The sequence below is a fragment of the Meleagris gallopavo genome, chromosome 15, assembly GCF_905368555.1.
Source record: "Meleagris gallopavo chromosome 15, MGAL_WU_HG_1.1, whole genome shotgun sequence".
Lineage (NCBI taxonomy): Eukaryota > Metazoa > Chordata > Aves > Galliformes > Phasianidae > Meleagris > Meleagris gallopavo.
Genome location: NC_139418.1, coordinates 10,049,692 through 10,064,540, shown reverse-complemented (window position 1 = coordinate 10,064,540; position 14,849 = coordinate 10,049,692). Strand labels below are relative to the sequence as shown.

General features: G+C 48.6%; 1 protein-coding gene across 1 annotated transcript in view; it reads right to left on the bottom strand.

Moving 5' to 3' along the window:
- LOC146543337 (serine protease inhibitor Kazal-type 5-like) overlaps window positions 1-13,830 on the bottom strand; it is a 73,006-nt gene extending 59,176 nt beyond the window's left edge. The window contains exon 1 of the mRNA XM_085236550.1: window positions 13,643-13,830. The gene's annotated coding sequence lies outside the window, so the exon portion shown is untranslated. The remainder of the gene's footprint in view (window positions 1-13,642) is intronic.
- Window positions 13,831-14,849: the final 1,019 nt, after the last annotated feature.

The window sequence follows — 14,849 nt, the reverse complement described above, 5'->3', positions numbered from 1 at the left end:
TCCAGCCTGCCATGGTACACCAGCTTCCACTGAGGGAGCATGAAGGCTGTTCTCTGTTGTTGCTGAAAGCATTTAAGTTTGAAGAGTCCTCCCAGAAGCTCCTTGACTCCCTGACCCTGAGAAATGAGCCAGAAACCAGCCTGGGACACAGAGAGCCGTCACAAAACTGTTTCAATTCAGCCAAGAGGCGGAAAGGAACCTCGGAGGACGACTAAAAATATCCCTGCCAACTCGTACTCTGGCACTGTGCCTAATTGGGCACTGCCCACATCGGGAGCAGATCTTCCTGTGAAAACCCGACGCTGTGCGGCTTCGCTGGGCAGGCTGCAGGTGGGAGCTGACAGCAACACCTGCCCCTGGATAGCCGGGATGGGAAACGTAAGGAGAGCGGCAGGAGGCATAAATGTAATTTTCTCTTTCTCTGATCGAGCGTGCTGAAGAATAGCTTGCCCATGTTAAGATAGTGTGAATCCACTTTGTCAATATATAGAAATCACGAGGCTGTTGTGCCAGTCAGGGCAAGAGGTTTTATTTCTAGACTGTCAAGGGAGACAGAATTCTTTAGAAAAATCAATGACATTCAAATGAGGACATTGGAATGGCTGTTCCAGCCCCAAAGGCCCACTAGGCAGGTACTGCGCTTCCGGCACATGTCCTCTACCAGGAGGACATGGCTGCACAGTTCCCTGGGGCACCACATGAGAGACACACAGTGATGTGAATGGCACGAGTCACTGCCATCCTCCCTCTTGCTCCCTCTGACCTCCAATCAGGCAGCCTGCGAGGTCTGGTGGTGGACCTGAGAGCCTGGCAACCTCAACTGGAGGGCTTGGCCAACGTCTTGTCTAGCATGACCGAGGGGACCGTGGTCTCACTGGCAGAACCAGGCCTTGGAATTACAGCCCCATTGCTGGCTCTGACCTCGTCTGACGGTAGCCCAGGCATTGAGTCCTTCCAAAATACAATCAACAGCCACTCCATCGCTCTAATATCATGGTAATAGCCATAAATTAATGCAGAGTTAGAAAATAAAGCTCGAAGGAGCCTAAGGAAGTCACAGCACAGCTAACTGTAGCAAATAAATTCTTTTCAAAGGCTTCCAGTAATGGAATTTCTACTGCACCTAAAAACCATTTCCCAGCATCTGTGTCTTTCTGGTTTGGCTTATATTCATGACATCTTCTCCTCGCCATGAGAGACAGAGGAAGAAACATTTTCTTCCTCTTTTCAGTAGCTTTTTATACATTTGTTGAGCTTCACATTCCTCCTGTTTTACCTGTCTTCAGTAAGCAATTTTCTTTCTTTCCATCTCTCCTTCTAGGCTGGATTTTCTCTCCTTCCTACGGCTCTCACCCTAATCCAAACCTGAAATCTGTAGCTGATTCTTGGGGCTGGCTTCATCGAGCCATTTCTACCGGCATTCTATAGGAGGTCTCTGATCTGGAAGTACCACCACCCATTACATAGAGTGGTTCTTTGGCATTTCTGCTTCACTGATGCACCACACCAACCATTTCACCTTACAGCTCCCAAACTCCATCAAACTTTGTTCTTGCTCACAACTGCTCCTTTCACATCCCAAAAGCCCACAGGGCTCCCAAAGCCTCACAGTGAGCCCTGGTGATACCTGGCTCTTCCAGCTCCTCGGCACACATCTCCACTAACAGACCCTGCCTCGCTGCAGGCCTGAGCAATCACTAGCTGCAACACAGCCTTCATTTCTAGTATTTGTAAATATTTTCTGAACTTTTTTTTTCTCCCCTTCTTAAGAATCTTAAAACTAGGTCACAAAGAACAACTGGGATATTTATGAATCAGATTTGCCTTTGGCTTTTTTTGATCAAGAATGCTATTAATTGGCTCAGCTGTCAACATCAGGACTAACTTAATAAATGCCTGACATTTCAGTCATTAATCTCCAGAATGCATACTTCTCCTTCCAGTGCTGACGTGTTTATGTAAAGATTCTCTAACCTTGGTGCTTCCATGCTCATCCCAGACCACAGGAGGGGAATTCAGCTCTTTGTCCATAGCCATCAGCCTCCTGCAGCTCCAATCCCAGGGTGGCAGTGGGGCAAAGCTGGGGTCAGCAGCAGTTTTGCTCAGAGACAATGGCTGCCTTCCCTTGTGCAGCCTAATGCCACTGCAGAGCTGTATATTTTGCTGTTACTTTTGGACAAACCTACTCTGCAGAGAAATTCCAACTACAAGAGTCAGCGGTTGGGTTATAGCAGTACCCGCTGAGGCTCCAGAGATGGTGGACAGCAGGAGAGGACAGCCACAGCCTTGCACACTGCAGGTCACAACAGCAAGCTGGTCCTTGGCCATCTCTGTGCAGTGACATGCTCAGGTTGTCTAAACTTTACTCTCACCCTGGCTTGATGTGCTCTGTGTTTGGGGTTCTTTTTTTCTTTTTTTTTTTTTTTGTACCATGTGGCAGCCTAATTACAGTCATTACATTGCCTCAAACTATTTCAAAGAAGTTGCTACATATAATTACGTGCATGTAAGTGAGAATAACACCATGGCAAGCCCCACGGCACACACACATGCCAGAGAGAGCTGCCTATGCTCCCCAACAGAGCCAAAAGGCAACAATTGCAGCACACTCCCAACCCAAAATGACCTTCCAGCAGTATGCTGGGTCCATCACCTTCACCCCACAGTCACAGAATGGCTTGATTTGGGAGGGTAATCCTTAAAGATTACCAAATTCCAATTCTCCGCTGTGGGCTGGCTGCTCAGGGCCCATCCAACCTGGCCTTGGGCACCTCCAGGGATGGGGCACCCACAGCTTCTCCGGGCAGCCACAATGCATGTCAGAACCTGTGCACTGCTACATTAGCAGAACTGGAACAACTCCTCTGGCAGTGCCACCTTAGCAGGTAGCCATCCCCCCCAAAACCATAGCAGACTGATTTCCAGCAGACCCATGGTGTGCACATTATCCATGGAAGAGACACCAAGGAGCTAAATTCCTGGAAGTGTTTATTATGATTGGCCACTCTCACACAGCCCAACAGGCTCCCACCATTCCTAATGAGAACAACATTCAGTCACACGTTGGCACAGCTCACAGCCGGCTGCTCCCTGGGGAACCCAGGCATCGGCAGCACATGGCAGAGCAGAACAGGTTTTCCTGGCTCAACCTGTCCCAATCAGATCACAGTAACATACTGGGCTGCTCCAGATAGAAAACCAGCAGGGAAGGGTCTGTGTGCCACACAGTTGTGCACGCAATGTAGATGAGGGCCCTTGGGGAGCACCGTGTGCTCAGCCCAACAGAACCCATGAAAACTCCATCCTCCTAGCTCCAGTTCCAAGATTTCTTTCTTTCTTTCTTTCTTCATTAGAGATCTAGGGGCCAAGCTCGGATCCTGTTTTCACAGCCATGAGCACTGTCCCATTTCTTTCCCACTTCTCCATTATTCAGCAAACCCTCAGCAGGGTCCCGCTGCCTCCGCAGCCGCCTTGCCGCTGCATGCCCTGCTAAGGAGCGCCGCTTTGTTATGCAAAGGAGTACAAAGAGTCCCTTCTGTGCGGCAGCAAGCAACACAAACATTTCCTAAATGAGACCAGCCAAACCCAAAGGCAGATACCAATTCAGTCTTCCAATTCGAGAGACCGAAATTATTCCACCACACGCTTAGCTGCCAGGAGTTGTGCAAATGCTTTAATGAAGTCTGGACTGCACCAAGGCGAGGACATCAAATTAATTCCCAATGATCTTTGGTACAAAAGGAGTCCTTCATCTATCTCTCCATTCAAGTTTCTTGTTCTGGCTCCTTTCTCTTTTGGAATTAAGCAATTACAGGGTAAGAAGTAAAACCAGCAAAAAGAGCGTGAGAGAAAACCCCTCCAGCAGAGCAGGGGGAGCACAGGCAAGAGGTGGATGTACAGAGGCTGCTGCCCAGCACAGCTGAGTCAATTAGAGTTCCACCAGCAGCAAACTGACTTAGCAAAAGCATATAAACCAGCTGGCCCTGAAACTAGGTTTGCTCGTGTCCCCTTCACAAATACCAGATAGCCTTGGGAGTGCACACGCACTGCAGTCATTATGCAATTAGGGCTTCCTCTGTCAGTGTCACAAAGGCCATAGCTGGAGACAAGAAAATGCCTTCTGTTCCCAGAGGGACAAGCAGGCACGTGGCATTTGCATGGAAGATATCCATGTCTCAACACTGTCAGTCTGCTTCACTGGGGCTGCTGTCCCCACAGCCACATGTGCTCTCACAGGGGATGACAGCAGCCCAGGCTGGGACCGAAGGCTGACTGAACCCATCTCTTGCAGCACTGCTGGTTCATCACAAAACGGGTAGAATCCTCCCTGCAACGAGTGACTCAAAAGAGCTGTGCCTAATAGACCATCCATCTCATTGACATCTGTTTTGGCGTCTTTGACTGTTTCAAATCCCACTTATATCTGTGTAACAACCAAGATTACACCAGTCACAACCGCCATACAAACATCTCTATTACTGTCTGTACACTGGAAACACGACTTTTTTTTTCTTTTTTTAATTTCCCCTCTTTTCCTGTTTCTAATGCAACCCTGGCAGCACATTACACCAAGGCAGGAGGGTTGCAGTGTGCTGATAATTATGTTGTCCAAACCCGAGATACGACACCAATATTGCCTGCTGGTACGAGGCACTGTGCAAACCTGTGTGGGCTTGCAGAGCTCAGGCACGCTGTGCGGGATCCACATGTGCCTGCTTTAATAACTACCACTCAGCACTGCTCTCTGTTTCTCCTCTGAATAATCAGACAGGCTTGGCTGGTGCCAGGCACAGCGTGCACCACCTCTAATGCCAGACCCAGCTCAGAGCAGCTTGGGACACGTGCAGCCTTCCCATGAGCATAGGGTCTGGGCAGTGAAGCAAAATGTCCAAAGGGATTTTGAGAAGGTGACATCTGAATAATGGTTGAAAACCCATCTGCATCAACCTGTCTGCTCGCTGCCAGGCTCTGGCAGTTTCCAGTCCCTGGGATGCAGCTCTCTCCAAAAAAAGGCACGGAAGGTTTTTAGGATGTGAAACTTGGGACAGTGATTTATATTGATTTATATCTGTTTGGTTGACACGGCAGCGAAGGCATCTCCTTCTCTAAGTCCTCCTGCCTGCTTTGCACACCCCTGCCCAGGAGTTCCCCACCACACCTCTCTCCCCAGGAGAAGTTGTTTGATGAAATGGAAGCTTCCTATAGAAATGCTTCAAGTCTGCTGAATTTTTGTCCTCCTGACATTTCTGATTTTTCTTCACTGGCAGTTTGTTTGTAAAAATTGACTTTCCCCATCATTTCTCCATTTCAGAATTGTTCTGTTACATTTCACCAAACCTATAAATTAAAAGATGGACTCAATGACCTTCATGGGTTCCTTCCAACCTGGGTTGTTCTATAATTCCATCTCTTTTAAAGAAAGCAGTTCCCTTGAATCAAACAGGAGCGTCCAGGATTTCCTTTTCCACAGTTTCCTAGGAACTTCTGAGCTGCAGCATTTCCTGCCCTTTCTCACATGGAACGTGCTGATATCCCTGATCCACAACACAGTCCTCAGCTGCTCTGTTTCTGCACACCCTAGGGCACTGCTCTGTACCTTTAGGACAGGTTTTGAGGAACTCTGAGCACAGCATTTTCCCACTTCATGGCTCACACTGAAGACTGAAAGCTGGAGTTCCTCGGGATCCCTCTGCTGTGAGGACAATTTCTAATGCCATCAAAACCCATATTCCCTAGAGCAGAAGATGGAATCACAAAATCATTCAGGTTGGAAAAGACCTCTATGGCCATCTAGTCCAACCATCACCTCATCCCCACATGCTCACTACTACCGTGCTACGTCTCCACACTTCTTGAACACCTACAGGGATGGGGATGCCACCATTTCCATGGGCAGCTTGTTAAAATCTCAGAGACCTGCAAAATCAGGGCAGAAGGTGCCAGAACACCCATACATCCACCAAGGTTTGAGCACACAGATAGCTCTGCCTTTGCCAAAAGCACAGATCCAGATCTCAGGAACCAGCATATGCTTCCAGCACACCCAGGGCTCCTTTTTTTCCCCTGATATTCACTCTAAAAGTTTCCGTCCTTTTCATGTACCAACTTGCTTGCTTTGATCTGTATTATTTTTTTTTTTCACCCACAGTCAGTACAGCAATTCTACCAGCTGTGCTCCCAATAGATTGTTTGGTACAAAATACCAAAGGAAGCATTTGCTTCTCCAGCCTCACGCAGCACTGAGTACCTTCTTGGTTCCACAGCAGTGGGGTGTTTCAGACCCCTGCAGGCTCCAAATGTCACAAAGCCCCCGCATCCCAGCCCTCAGGAAGCAGCTGCTGAAACATCTCAGCCACTACGGTGCACTCATCAGCAGCATGGGTAGGGGTTGGGACAGAGCAAACCCACAGCAAGCTCCATGCCTCCATACAGCCCCTTTGGGAAGCAGAGCTCCCAGAAGCACAGAAAGCCCTCAGGAAGCTCTCAAGTAAATCCCATCTCTTCCAGGTATCAGATACCCTATGAGCTATATTTGATGCTACTTTGGCTGCAGTGCAGCCAGGAAGGGATGCCAGGAGCTATGAGCACTCAGATCTGTGAGGTCAGCAGCGCCGTCACCAGGAAAAAAAAAATGTGCCAGATCTTTAGTTAGATTTCAAGGAATGCTTTTCCCCCGAGTCCCAGATACCGTACACGACAAATTCAACTTTTCTTTCAGGACTCAACTAACCCCAATGCTTCTAGCCCTGTGGCTGGAAAAAGAAAAGCTTGTCCCATGCTAGTCCCAGATCTGGCTGGTCCTCTTCCCAAACGAATGGGCAGAACTCCTATTCCTCTTTGCAAACCTCACTTGCACCTTGAGAAACACACACACCACTTGAGATTACTGCCATCCCAAGGAGATGCTGAAGCTGAAATAATGCAGTGCTCTCACAGCAGTCCAACTGTGTGGAAAGAACATCAGCCCTGCACGGAACCATCGCTGCCTGTCCTCACATGCACAGGTACAGCTCATTGAGCTTCCCTTTGCTTCCCACACTGGTTTCCTCCCAGGTATTATTAATGGGGAAATAGAGTCCCTCAGCTCAAGCCACACAGACAAGTCCAGGTTCTGCAATCACTGCCCAGGGCCATGGGAGGAACAGTACTTATTTCCTTTCCCATCAGAAGCTTGTATTTATTTTTCTTTTTTTCTTCCATAAGAGGTTTCAATGACAGCATCACTCAAAAAGCCATCACTGCCACAAGAATCCAATCTGCTCCTTGCTTTGATCTCTGTAAGAAGGGAAGATCTACTCACGCTATCGCTGCGTTTTCTTACTTTTAAGGACACAGAAGCTGGGGATATCTGCCTGCACACAATGACAGCACTATGCAGGAGCCACTTCCAAGTCATCCTCACGGCTGTTTTTTCCAAAGTATGTTTGGTTTGATTTCTGTGGGGGCTTGAAGTAAAGATGCTTTCAAAATAGGCTCATACATCCCCTTAGAGGGAGGCCGCACAGCAGGCTGTTCACATATGTTATAAGAACCATACTCAAAAGCCTAAGAGAAAAGAGCCACAATTAGGATCCTTGAGCCAAAGAGCAGCAGATCCCCTCAGCTTTGCAGCCTTGGTTGCGACAGTGGTTCCACAACCCACCTCACTCTGTGATGTGGTGATCAGTGCTTTCCATGATGCTGCAGCAGGAGCCCACAACATCCTACAGCTCAGGCGTGCTCACACATAGAAGGAAGCCAGCATCTGTAAGTGGAGCATCTGGGTGAGAAACGCAGCACATGATACTCTGAGTCAGGGGCTGCTGGGGGTGGATTTGGGGACCTATAGCATCTGTGCAGAGATGATGGGCATGAAAGGTGGTGGGTGGTGATGGGCTCTGAGGACCTGTGTGGCCTTGCACCTTCAGAGCCAGGATCATCAGTATTGAAGCTGTTTAAAAGCCCTGTGTGCCACAAGGCAGCTTCATTCCTCAACATGTAAGTCACTGCTGTTGCAGGAAACCCTCAAGGTTAAAAAAAAGAGAAAAAAAAAAAAAAAAGAAAGAAAATGAATTACAGCAACAACAAAGTTTTCACTTTAAGGTGAACTCTTTCTTCAAACCCCTTTATCGCAGTTTCTTTCATCCAAGGTGGGACAAAGATTACATGATTTGAAGGACACGGTTTGCAGGTTCTCACAGCCAGAAAGGGTCGCAGTAATAAAGGTAAATTGCTCTTCAAAGCTGTGTTTGTCAACCCCCCCCCACTATGCCCATTCCCATTCAGCAAGGTGAATATCCCACTTGCAACTCGGCCAGCCCAGGCAGCAGCTGTAGGATGCTATAAGAGATCCCTACAAAAAATAAAAGCCACCCAAAAATGTAATCTCACAGCTGCGTCTCCCCAAAAAGCATTAATGCACCTCACCTTCCTGAGCTCCACCAGGAAATAGCTGTAAGGAAGGGGTGGAAAAAGAACCACTTATGAAGCATCAGCTGCAGCCTAATTAAAGCTATTAGCAAGCTTTTAGTAGTGTTTATTAGCCGTTCCCAACATTGCTGAATGAAGCAATCCTGACATCAGCCTTCTGGCTTGTAAAGCTGTGCTACAGCCTAAGCTGAAGGAAGGGTCAGGCTTACAAAAGTCACATTGGCTGCAATCACTGCTCTTGTGGCTATCCCTGAGTTTGTTTTGAGTTTATAGAAATCAGTCCTAGATGGGGGGAGCATGGGAGAGGAAGCAGACCCTGCAGTCAGAGCATCTATAGCTATGGGCTGTGTCCTCAGTCGCAGATTTTGGGTCATTGACTCGTTTTCAGCTGATGGCTTAACACTGCCTTCAGTTTTCTGTGAGCCAGAGGCTGCAGACAGGATGGAGTTTTGTTCCCAACGCTATGGAGAAAGCCATGCTGTGATGCTCACTGTGGGTCCCACAGCCACCCATTGCCCACCTGCACTTCTCCATGCACACAGAGCAGTGACTGCTGCCCAGCAGTTGGGATGATATGTGCTCAGGGGACACAGCACTGAGCCCGGAGCGGCTGGGAACAAGCTGGCCACAGGGCAGGCAGGATTAAGGGAAGATTTACATCTTCTGGTGCATGAAGCATTCATCGCTCATTGCTGTTGGATGGCTTCAGCCTGCAAACAGTTTGCCTAACATGACATGTTTCTTAAATAGCCTTTCAAAGGACATGCAGCCAAAAGCTGCAGCCAAAGGCTCCAATGGGGCCAATCTCTCCGGAGTCACTTACAGGGCGACATTTCCAAGGTATTTATCATACAGAAGAGACATTTCAAAATAAACAACTGGCTTTTATAAATCAAGGCCTGTACCCATGGGAGTAGAAGCTGCTGCCATTCTCCTGAGCATACACAGAGCCTGAGCTACCTCTGCATTCACCCAGCGAGGATGTAGGCAGAGTAACTCACTGAGCTGTGCCTCGTGCAGGGGATGCCACTCCTTCATGCCAATTTACAGCCAATTCAGGAATTCAACAACCATTATTTATCACTGGGGCTCCCCGCTGACCGATACCACGTCTGTGAGCAGTTAGGCAAAATGAGTTTCCAAATTAGTGCCTCTGCTTCCATTCCTTTCATGTCTGCCTCTGCTTATGAGGAATGTCAGCAAATCAGAGGATCCCACTCTGGGTAAATTACCCGGGGATTTTCCACATGAGAATGCTGCTGAGCCGTGGTGGTGATCTCATCATTCTGCTTGCAGTGCCTAAGGCACCAGGAAAGGATCATCAGGTTGGAAAGATGCTTAAAACACCCTGTGAGCATGGATGAGATTTCCACATGCAGCACAGCCAGGCTGCCAGCCCCTGCAAGGTGTTCCCCCCACTTATCGTTACTAAACGAGAGAGGAAAGCAGAGGTTGCTCTCTTTCTGATTTTATTCTCGGAGACAAGAGCTCTTCTCATCAGAGGTAAAGCAAACCGGGGTGAGTTTTCTTTAGAAGTAGAGAAATGCCAGGCCCTGACTCGGTAGATTTCTGGCAACAGTTATGCCTTGGAAAAACAAGTTGTGTTGGCAGCATAATGAAGGACTCCTGTTTGCTGGGTCTGTGGATGTTTCTCCTAACCCTGAGCAGATGGAGCACATCTCCCACCCCGTGGCACTCCAGCAATGTCTGCTCCAGCATTCCTGCACCATCAGAGCACCCTCAGCATCAGGGCTGGGCTCAGGCTGCAGCCCTGGAGCTGCCAAAGGACGTCAGTCCTCCCTGCAGAGCAAGAGCAGCGGGAAGGTCATCGCATCGTGGTGGCAGCCATTACATCCATCTGTGGCAGCTGGGCTAGGAAGGAGGGCTGCATAGGAGCTGAGGCACTGCCCCTCAGCCTACTGTTCCTCTGGGTGATGGGGGCCCTCAGCCTCTCAGCACATCGCTGCTGGAGGGCAAAGGATGAATGTTCCCTCCCGCAGCCAGCCCCATGGATGTCCCTGCAAAACAGGATGCTGCAGTCTCACTGCTGCTCCCAGCCACACTTCCAGCCCAGCTTTTGGGCTTTGAGAGGGGACCTTGTTCTCTCTGGGTATTAACAGGAAACTGTCCTCACTAATTAGCAACTCGCTAATGAACTGGGTAGGAAACAGTTCAAAATCCCAGAGCTGGGCTGTCCAAAACTCTGCTGGTGTTTGAACAGAATCTTTGGGCCTTGGCCTTGCTTTTTCTTCTTCCTTTTTCTTCCTTTTTCCTTTGCTGTTTTACATGTGGCCAAAGAAAACAGTGCTCTCCCGCTGCCCTTAGCCTTGTGTTACCATTCCTTCTTTAATGATTCTTCTGGGATCCACATGCCCCAAATCCCACACAGCTCCCATGCTCTCTCCTTGCCCTCCAGCATGGCCATGGCTGATTTTCATGCTGCTTGCCCTGCTTGGAAACCAGGCAGCAAGAGGAAGGGCAGGTGGTGCTTCCTTCCGTGTCTCTCTTCTGTGTAACAGCAGGAAAAACTCACAGAGGGAGCAGAGCGGGACGGTGGCTGAACATCACTCTGTAATGGTGGCTCCCCAGAATAAGAAGAAAACGGGACAAGATTAGACCACTGGGAGCAGCCCCCATCCTGATCCTTGGGAGCTTTCTTCCCTGCAGTGCTGCTGCTGCCCTTGTGGCTCTGCACAGCCCCTGCAGCGCTGTGCTTGGGGGACTTGTTACTGGGCAGCAGCTCTGGAGCATGCACACAGAGCTCTTCTAGTGGCGTGGCACCTTTGGGCATCCAACGTTTTGGTTTGCCTGGGCTGCTCTGAGTGAAGAGGAATTGCCTAGGGCCACATCTATGTAGGTTGCTCCCAAAATAATGCCTCCTAATTGTTTCCATGGAAATTACAGCTGCATGATAGCACTACTTACTAGAGCAAATTCTCAGCTACAAAACACTCTTTTTCAACACAGACGCTACCATTAGTGATGCATTTTCACCAGTGATAAACAAGAGCCACATTCATATCAATCTGCACCCACTGTCACTATCCCCACTGCTGAAATGTACTCACAGCCTTACTGCACTACATCCACTGTTTGATCTCCATAGATGTTCAGAAATGAATGTCAATGGGTGCCATTTTTTTTCTCACTGAGGAATTCATTTACCCATCTTTGTTTCATCTGTACGTCCATGTCAGGTGCCAGTGTGTCAGACTGCCCCTTGCTGCCATCTGTCACACGGCAACAACATGCAATGGCACATTGGTAGGAAGGTTCAGCCTCCACTGCCATCCCACCATCTCTGCCTTTGATATTGTGGGCTAATATAGTAAAATAGGAGGTATTACTTTCACAGCAGCCCTTGTAAAACATATAATGTAGTTCATATACTTAAGTGACAACACTTTTTTTTTTTTTTTCTTAAAACAAATAAAAAAGAGAGCAGCAACACCATAAAACTAGTGGGATATGTGACCTTGTTATTGTGAAACCAGCACATCAGATTGGTTCAATGGCAGTGCTTGCCATTCCCTTGAGTTCTCAAGAGCTGGACATGTCCAATCTTTGAGACATGTAATTCAAACCCAGGAAAGGCTTTTGTGCAGGCTAAGGAAATAGCTACATGAAAAGATGGAGAGAGCTGATAAGGAAAAGGGTAAAGAGATTGTGCTGCAAAGGAAGAAGGGCAGCCTACCCCCATGTCTTGAAACGCCCAAAGCATAAAGGGAGAACTGGCAGAGGTCAGGCTGAATTGGCTCTTGCAGAGGATGCAAAGAAAAATAGCGAGAGAACTTTTAGCCTTACACATCAGAGGAAAAGAAGGAAAGAAAAAATGGAGCTGCTGTACAGGAAGGATGGGGCATGGATTAAAGCTAGGCTTAGCTCAATCCAAAACAAAAGCACACTATTTCTAATGTCCTGTGGGTGTGCAGAGAGCATGAGAGGATGAGAGGTGGAAGTAGGAAGCATCACATCCTCTGGCACCAGGAGTCAGAGGGCAGCAAGCTCTGGTCATGGACCAGGGTGTGGGGCAGGTTGTTACGAATGATGCCTTCGTCATATGTGTGAGTGAGTGCTACTTCTCCTTCCCAGAACTGCAGTACTTGAGCTGCCATCTGGTTTCTCAATATTTCTAGGAAAATCCTTATCTCTGCTAAGCAGAAAGTCGTGCCTGCAACATGCCTCATCTGCAACAGAACGGTCCCCCCCAGCAGCTCACAGCCCCAGCTGCTTGCGCATGGGCTCCTGCGGTGCTTTGCTGATCTGCAGTGATTTACCCTTGAATTTCTCCCCCTCCTGCACCCCAACAGGAACGGCCCCATCAGCACCCCAACAGGAACGGCCCCATCAGCACCCCAACAGGAACGGCCCCATCAGCCCAGTTTCCCTCCAGCCAGGAAGGGGCCACAGGGGACTGCTGGAACCAGCACAAATCTAATTCAATTTCTACCCTCTTTCCCTTTTGCCTTCACTTCATTACAGATTATTATTTTTTTCACAGTTGATTCTGTTTCCAATTGAACTGCCTGGGGGCTGGCTCCTCTCCTCCAGCCGCTGTGCAGCCTCTGCAGCAAGGCTCCTTCCCACGGACCCATAGCCTGAGGGCACAATGCTCATTTTGGAGAGACAAAGCAGCATCTCATTTCCAGTTAGTGGCTATTTCATGCGGCACTTAAACTAGACAAGAAATGACTTCTGCGCATGGAGTTACCAAAACTCCCATTGAATTGGGACAATGAGTTGGGATGTTTGTAGGTGACGCATTCAGAGCCATGGCAGGAAAGGTTATTGCTTTCATTCCCAGCCTAATCTACTGCACACATAACAAGCATACATTTCTAAATAAGTTGTCTCAAAGCAAAAAAAAAAAAAAAAAAAACACCACATTCCTTTGAAAAGCTCCACTGTACAACTTCACAAAGGTTTCTAAATATAGCTACTTTCAATGAACAAGTGCAAGAAGGAGACTGGGCAGATGGCTTTGAAGAGCCACCGCATCTCACTTGAAATCCTGATAAGGTTGAAGGGACCTCAAAGCCCCCCCAGCTCCAACCACTGCCGTGGGCTGGCAGCCGCTTCAGGCTGCCCAGGGCCCATCCATGGCATTGGGCACTTCCAGGGATGGGGCACCCACAACCCATCCCACCCTCCTTCACCATCACCTCGCACGACAGAGCTGCCATGTACTTTGCACTGTAGCTCAGTGCTGTGCAAAGGAAAGATGAAGGCTCACCCCACAAATCCGAGGACGGTCCTTTTCTGAGCAAGTCCAGCTGTGTTTCGCTAAAAGATTTTTCAAGCATATTCCTAATGATCTGAATTGTTCCTGAGCACTCCCTGCAGGCTCCAGCCGGGTTTTGGGGGGAGCGTGCTCTTCTGAGAATGCCGTTTCTTATTTTTGTCAGCACACTGAACATAGCCTCTAAATTAAAATCTTCTATTCCCAGCCTATTTTGATCAACTCCGCTTCCTTCAGCTTAAAAGATACAATAAGAATAGATGAGCTCTTGCAAATTAAAAGCCTCTCTTGCTTAACAAATTGTCTCTCCACAATAATTAATTGTCTGGAGAGAGATTCCAGCCCTAGGTTTTTGGCCTCATTCCAGGCTGTGTAAGGGAAAAATATATATATTTGGATATGTCCTTTCTGCGGGCCTTCGTTGTGCCCTTCCTGCACAGTGCAATGGCCCCAACCCATCTACCTGGTGCTGTCATTGCAGTGTCCCCAGAGCTGTCCCTCAGCCTCCCTTTAGTGACCCCATCCAGGCAGTGGGACCTTCACCCCATGCTTCTCACACCGGTGGCTGCACAGGGGCTGTTTGCAGGCAATGCCAGGTGCTGAGCTCCAGGCTGCCTTTGGGACTCTGTTTGACCCCTTAATTTCCTTAAGAAATTCCTTCCAGCGTGTGACTTTCAAAATGAGTAAATTTAAATTAATCTTCATTTCTGCAGACTAAGCCCTTGGCTGCTTCTCCTCTCAGGGACAGGGAGGTTCCTGCCCTACTTCACGGTTGCAAAACTAGAAAGAAACATAGGATACGGTGCCTGCGCCTGCAGAACCCTACAGGCTACATTCCCCAGGCCTCTTCCTCACCCATGGAGCTCTGCAGTCTCCACCAGGGTCACAGCTGGCTTTGGTCACCCCAATAGGAGCCTGCCCCAGGTGTCATCTATGGACAGCTGCACTAGGATTGAGGTCTTGCCTCAATCAACGTAAGACATGTAGCTCTTAGCCAGCTGCAGGATGCTTAATACCAGCAATCCAGCACCCTCCAGTCCTCATCAGAGCCTGGAGAGCTTTGTCTAGATCAGCAAACTGGAAATAAACTTCTAACATCCTCTCCCTGCACTATGAGAACATACAGGAATACGTCACAGGCTGTGCCTTCAGTCTGACATTGCAGCACAGCAGATGGGATCCTGCTGGGTCTGACTGGGAT